The sequence below is a fragment of the Lactuca sativa genome, chromosome 2 (genome assembly GCF_002870075.4).
Source record: "Lactuca sativa cultivar Salinas chromosome 2, Lsat_Salinas_v11, whole genome shotgun sequence".
Lineage (NCBI taxonomy): Eukaryota > Viridiplantae > Streptophyta > Magnoliopsida > Asterales > Asteraceae > Lactuca > Lactuca sativa.
Genome location: NC_056624.2, coordinates 13,043,057 through 13,050,569, shown reverse-complemented (window position 1 = coordinate 13,050,569; position 7,513 = coordinate 13,043,057).

Here is a 7,513-nt window from a genome sequence, read left to right as displayed (position 1 = left end):
TTCTACCTTAAACCGAATCGGGATAATCACGACTCAGCTTGTCGTGTTCCTCTATGGACTCGACGAGTTCCTCTATCTGTTAGGGTCATCTTAACAGATTAAGCCTCTACTCTACAGATCCAAGGTCCACACCTCTTCTACTTACTAAAATGCCCTCTTAAGGGTAAAGTTTCCAAATTTACCTGCTAAAAATCCTTCTTAATGGGTTTAGCTAAAACCTTAGTTCTTTAAGACATAGATTGTTGACCAAAAGCCTTATTACTCCAGCCCAAAGAATGAAAACTGAGATCTAGCTCCTAGACACCAAATAAACATGTAAACTTCCAGATTTTACTACCATACATGGAATTTTGAGGCTTAAAAGGCCATAATAGCGTCTTAAAACTTTCATGGGGATTCCATAGTCATAAAGTATGCACCTTTATGCCATGAAATCCCTTCTAGATCCTAGATCTGAACGGTAAGTCACTTGAGATGTCTATTTCCCAAGGATTGAGATCCTTGGACCAAAAACCCTCATAAAGTGTAAATAATGAGATCTAATAAACTAATAGACAATTTAGAGACTTGATTACTAGAAAATGATGAGGATGAAAGGAAATCTCTGGATCTACTATCTTCTTCTTGAACCTTCTAGCTCTATCTGCTTCTTGAAGTTTCAAGAATGTAACACTCAAAATCCAGAAGGCGAATTAAGGAAAGAAAAACCCCAAGTCAAAAGGTCTACTCGTCGAGTCCAAGGATAGTAACTATGTTGGATTAGTGTCTAAGCCCGTAACCATATTTGGTAAGTACTTGACCCGGTTGTTCTTGGTCCTTTTGGGTTGCCTTCACCAAAGCATCTTGACTGGAGAAATGATAGAGAAAGAGGTTATTATGCTTTATTAATATATTATAAGAATAATATATTAAAAGAGAAATCATATTTATTTAGTTGACATTGGTCAAGAATTAATTTTGTGATTAAAAGAAGTTAACTAAACAAGGGGGGGGGGGGGTGAATTGTAATTATGTGATAGTTACAAAGTAGGGTGATGGATGTCGTATGGGATAGGGTGGACAAATTCAAGGGGATAAGGCCCTAGAAGCATCCATGATAAGGTTTCTAGGGTTATCCTGTGGACTGCTTGGTGGGCAAGTAATCAAATAAGGATAAGGACTGAAACCATAATCCCTACACCTATATAAGGACCCCTTGGCTTAGGAAAATCGGCCACTTGATCCTAGAAGCTCCTAGAGCTGATTTTCTGCCTCTTCTCTCTCTCTCTCTCTCTCTCTCTCTCTCTTGCCTCTCCATTTGCTCTTGGTGTTTGTGAGCCATTAGAGGTACTACACTTGTGGTACTTGCTTTCAAAGACAAGAAGATTGAAGATTTAGGTTGTTATTACAATATAACAACAAGAGGTATCTAATCCCTTCTACTATTTAAATTTCGGAATACCTAGGAGCATGTTAAGGTTCTTCATGTGTTCATAATGTTGTGTATCTAATAGTGAAAACATAGATCCGTATTCAGGGTTGCATGCACACATATGATTGTTTGTATAAAACCCATCAAACTTGACGAGGAGAAGCAAGATTATGACGCGAGATGAAGGACCTACTCAGCGAGCCGGTGAGGACCTACTCGATGAGTTGGTATGGGTTTGGGAAACCCTAAATCCGGGTTTTTGTACCCTATTAAGGATCCTAATTCCTTCATTTCAGCCCCATTTCCACCCTCTATTGTCCAAACCCTAGATCTCGAACCCTAATGTTATAGTAAGCCATTATTGAGTGTTCTTCAGTGCTTTGAAGCTTAAGGAAGAAGGATGAGCTTGGGGAAGAAAGAAGAAGCTAGTAGATCCGGCCACATCATCTCGTTTCCATCATTTTCTGGTAATCAAGTTTCTATCTTGTCCATTAGTTCATTAGATCTCTTTTGTTCTCTTTTATGGAGGTTTATGGTCCACGAATGATAGCTTTTGGGATTTGGACGTCCCAAGCAAGGATTACATCAAATCTGGGATCATTAAGGTTTGTTATGGCATAAATGTGGAAACTTTATGCCATTGGAACCCTCATACAAGCCTTAAGGAGTTATTATGGCCTTTTAAGCCCCAAAAGGCAATGTATGGAAGAAAAGGCAGAGACTTTATGTGAACAGCCAATGTCTAAGGCCTCGATCTATGTTAGTACACCATAGCTTTGAATACTATGGCTTTTGGACAAGAATCTATGTCTTAAGGAGTTAGGGTTTGAGCTTAACCCTTGTAGGAAATGTATTAGAAAACTCACAAAAATAAAGTTACATTGGACTGTAAACAAGGTTGCATTTTTTGCAATTAAAGATGTAACAAAGGTTGCATATACCATAGAGAAAAGTTGCAATTATTTACTAGAAACATAGTAAAGATTGCAATTAATTATAAAAAAGTTTCATTTTCCTAACTAAAACAGTTTAAAAAAGTTGCATCTAAGGATAAAAAATTTTCATATAAGTATACAAAAAGTTGCTTTTTCATAACAAATGTTGCATATAAAAAAGGTGCATCCCAAAAAGATTTGCAACTATTTCAAAAAGGGTTGCATTTTTCAAATAAAAGGTTGCTTTAGGTCTAAGGCAACTTTACCTAATGCACCTTTGGTAGAAGGTTGCTTTAGGCATTATACACCATTTTCAAGGCCTAACATAACCTTTTAGCGGGGTTGCTAGCTTCATTTTGTTGTAGTGCCTTTTAGTCCATTTTTTGGGAGTTCTTGAAGTTTGAAGAACTCTAGAACATTATACTTGGCTTTTATGACTTCTGGACTTGATTATGATTGGAAAAATGAGTATGCATACATGCATGATTTATAAGCATCTTAAAGTTAGGGTTAGTGTATTTAAGAGTTTTAGACATATGAATAGATAAAGTTGGAAGCTTTATCCATTAAGTCACTTAGAAGAGTCACCTATGAGAATTAGGCTTGTTGACTTAAAGGACTAAGTCCTTAATGAAAAAGGTTTTTAAGCCGGAAATCACGATGCGACGAACCTAAGATCACAACGCGACCTTAGGGTTTTTGTGACTATTTTGTCGCCTAGTGATCACTGTGCGACTAGTAGTTGGTCACAACATGATAACCATTGACTTTTTTGACCGTTGACTTTTGTAGATCATTGACTTTTGTTGATTGTTGATTTTTTGAGTCAGTTTGACTTTTGGTTAAACGAAGAGTTTAATGTTGTAGAATTAGGTTTGGCCTATGATTGGTTTAGGTTGTGAGTGTAGCTAATTTTGCGAGACATTGAGTGTTTTCACTTCAATTCAGTTCTTTGGTCAAGTGAGTCTTTTTACTTTACGCTGTAGGACACTAGGTGTTAATGTATGCTTGATTTTATGTTTTTCTTGTATACTTACATGCTTGTTGCGTTAGGCCCACATGATTTAAACAAACCTATTGGGATAGAACCGTTATCATGCATTGTATATGCTATAGAGGACAACTCACTACGTTTTGTGCTTACAAGTTATGTTTAAATGTTTTTAATGACAAATATCTATGAGAGTATGAATAACGCATTGCAAGGAACAAGAGAATTGTCTATTAGGACATGTATTGACCATATATCCAATATAAATGTGGAACTTTTTAGAAAATATATTGATTTTATAATGAATTGCAATACAACTTTACCATTACATATATAACATCTCTTTTTTAGTGTGACACTTATGTGACAAACCATACTTAATATGATTTCAACTACAATGAAAGTGCCTACAAAATTGTCACTAAATTACGAATAAATGGAGTCAGAGGAAATAGCAACGTTATTTGTTATATTCAACAAATATGCAAATGTAGTAAGTGGCAAATTGAAAGATGTCCATAATCACATGCTCTAGAAATATGTCACCTTAGTAAGGATAACCTAATTTCCATTGTGAATACAGTTTACACAATTATGACGTATAAACACAAATATAATCATGGATTTTCACCACTTCCTCATATATTATTGGTTGGAGATTGATTAGGAAAGTGAAGCAGATTAGTAAAAATATTCAGTGGATCGAGGTCCGAGACATGCAAATCGATTTTGTTAAGAGGTTGACATTAGTCATGCTCATATGAACTTCGTATTTGTGGACGATGTCATTAATTTGGTCATTACATGAAAAACTATTCAAATTCTCAACCAAATTTAATGTGAACTGAATTATGTAATATTTATTTTCCTATAATTATTTTGTTTAATTTAATTTTGTGTTTAAATTGTCTTGAAATATCGTATTTAATTAACCTTATAGTTTCTTTACATTGTAATATGTTTGATTTGGTTGTCGATATTGATATACTTTTCCAATGCACTACAAAAAAACTAACCTTTAGCGGCGACAAAAGTCGTCGCAATTGGTCATGTCTGTCGTCGCTAATACTATTAGCGACGACATGTCGTCACTAAAGTGCCGCCGCAATTGACTCGTAGCTAATAGCCCCTTGTCGTCTCTAATACTGTCGTCTCTAATACAAGTCGTCCCTAATACACCTCTGTCGTCTCTATTTATATTCCATGAACCGGTAGGAGTTTTACCGGCAATACTCGCCGGGGGTCCTCGTCGTCGCAATTGATAGTAGTCGTCTCTAAAAGCATCTCTGCTAATGTTTTTATTTATTTATTTTTTTTAAGAAAAAACTTATTTTTTATAATATATATATATATATATATATATATATATATATATATATATATATATATATATTATAAAATGCAGTTTTGATAAAAATACATAAATAAATACATACCACATTATAAAAAAAACATCAAACATACCATATCTAATAAATCTCAAACAAACATCTAATATATATCATACACAAACTATTTTCCAAATCCAAAATAACATCCTCCATATCATAAAACAAGAAATACTAGTTGTTTTCATCTTCCCCACCGTCCTCCCCATCGTTGTTTTCCTCGTTGACTTGGTTTTTTAACGATCGAATAATGTCTCCAATGGCCATCACAAATGTCGGGTTTTAAAGAAAAAACATTCACATCAACATCCTACAATTAAGTCACAAACAAATTAAGTCATGAACAATTCAACAAACTATCAAACCATCAAAGCACCAAATCAATTAAGTCTTTAACAATTTAACAAACTGCCGAACTACCAAAAATTACTACAAATACATTAAGTTTTTAACAATATAACAAAGCAACCAAATTCTTTAAGAATTTAACAAGTACCTGTGTTGGTTGCGATGCTTATGACTGTGACTGCAATTGGGATGGAGCACTTGTACCCGCAACTAAAGAAGCTTTAGGCCCAATGCCTCTCACATGCCCCCTTCGAGTACCCAATACATTCTCAAATCTTGCGATCCAATCAATGGTGTCTGGACATCCAGAATCGGCTATGTGATGAGTCTGTAGAGCAACCTCAGCAACTAAGGCATTCTGTATTTCACAAGGATTGTTAATATACGTTAAAACTAACAAAAAAAATTCAACAATCTACTTTATTTTTAAGTAATAATAACTTACATATTACTCTTCAACTAAAGGATCAACAAATTCCCCTCTTTTATTTACATGCGCACGATGAAATACTTCAAGTCTATTCAAATTCTGTTTAACGTTACAAAATATGTTATATTTGAATAAACATTAAAAAATATGTTATAATTGAATAAACATTATTGTAACTTACTTTCTTGAAACAAGCACTACCGTAGTTGCACGTCTCTCCACGATTATTCACTACTTACTTCTTCCGACATTCTTTGTTTCCAGTGGATCGTTTTTGATGTTTTTCTGTTAAGAAATGGTCAATAGCAGCATTCCAACGCTGCCGATCCACACCCCTAGGGGCTTGAGCCCTTGCTGCCTCCACATTCCCTGCAAAATCATCAAAACGGTTTTTTGCAATATTTTTGCGGCCTCTATACCGCGCACATATCTGATTGTTCAGTGATGCCCAATAAGTTGAAGCCATGGGATGATTTGTAATCGCGTCAAAATCAAACCATCTCTACAAAAAATAGAGAAAATAAAAATAAATCAAAATTAAAAAATATTAAATATATGACTTTCTAAATAATTTACCGAAAGATACTGCAACATTCTAACCCTTTCGGCTTCAGAAACCTCTGTCCATGTGTATTTATCAAAACCGATGTCCCGCTACATATAGCTTTCAACCTCCCGAATGAAACATTGGTACACCTCCCCAATCGGCAGGTTAGTATTTACGTCAAATACTATCTTAAGAGGCCGTTCACCGTTAGCTTTATAGAGTTTGTGCATTTTTTTTTATTTACCGCCATGCCTCTTCGTTTCGGAGGCACCACTGCATAAAAAAATATTAGTCAGAATAATTTTTTATATACATACAATGTGAAATACAATGAATTAGAATAAATCTTAATTACCATCGTTTTGGTGATCACCAAAACCTCCACCGAATGGATGTGGTGGCTCGTCACCATCGTCGCCTCCATGACCCATCACATCAGCCAAGAGATGGAGCAATGCAATTCAAAAAAATGACATCCTGAAAAATTATAACACAATATGAATATATATATATATATATATATATATATATATATATACACATACAACAAATACAAACCTTATTTTACTAATTAAATGTAAAAAGATTTTTTTAATCATTCTCGCCCCTAGACACTTCAGTGTCTGCCGATACATCACTATCATAATCAGAATCTTCCTCATCATAATCAGCTTGAAATCCTCACGATCTCTCTTAATACCAGCTCATTGAGCATTTACTTTACCCGGTGGACGAAACAATAGACAAGCGTGTTGCGCTTGTATTTCTTCCTCACTAAACTGTCTTGGAGGACCTCTTGTCTCATGTTCGCCATTATAGTCCAAATTTTTTCTCCATGGATGGTCGGCATCTAAGAACCGGCGATGACCAACACATACGAATTTATTTGATACTCGGTATGACGAAGTGTCTTCATTGCAAGTTGGACAAGCTTTGTACCCTTGTCCGCTCCAACTGGATAAACTACTATGAGTGGGAAAATCGTTTATTGTCCATAACAACATCGCTTTCATATTGAAGAATGTATTTGTCGATGCATCTTTAGTACGTACTCCAAAACTCCATAACTGCTCCAACTCATCCGCCAACGGCCTAAGGAACACATCCAAGTCCTTCCCGGGTGCTTTGGGGCCGGGAATCAACAAGGTCAACATGAAAGATGACTCTTTCATGCATAGCCATGGTGGAAGATTGTAAGTGGTGAGTATGACCGGCCACGTGCTGTGAGGATTACACATGTTACCAAACGGATTAAAACCATCAGCAGCAAGGCCTAAACGTACGTTTCTGGGTTCCCTCGAGAAGTTAGGATACTTCATATCAAATTTTTTCCATGAAGTACCATCAACGGGATGAATCATCATACCATCTTTAGATTGTCCGGTACTATGAGAAATCATATCTTTAGTTGTGTGTATTGAAAAGTACAAACGTTATAGTCTGGGGGTCACGGGAAAGTATCG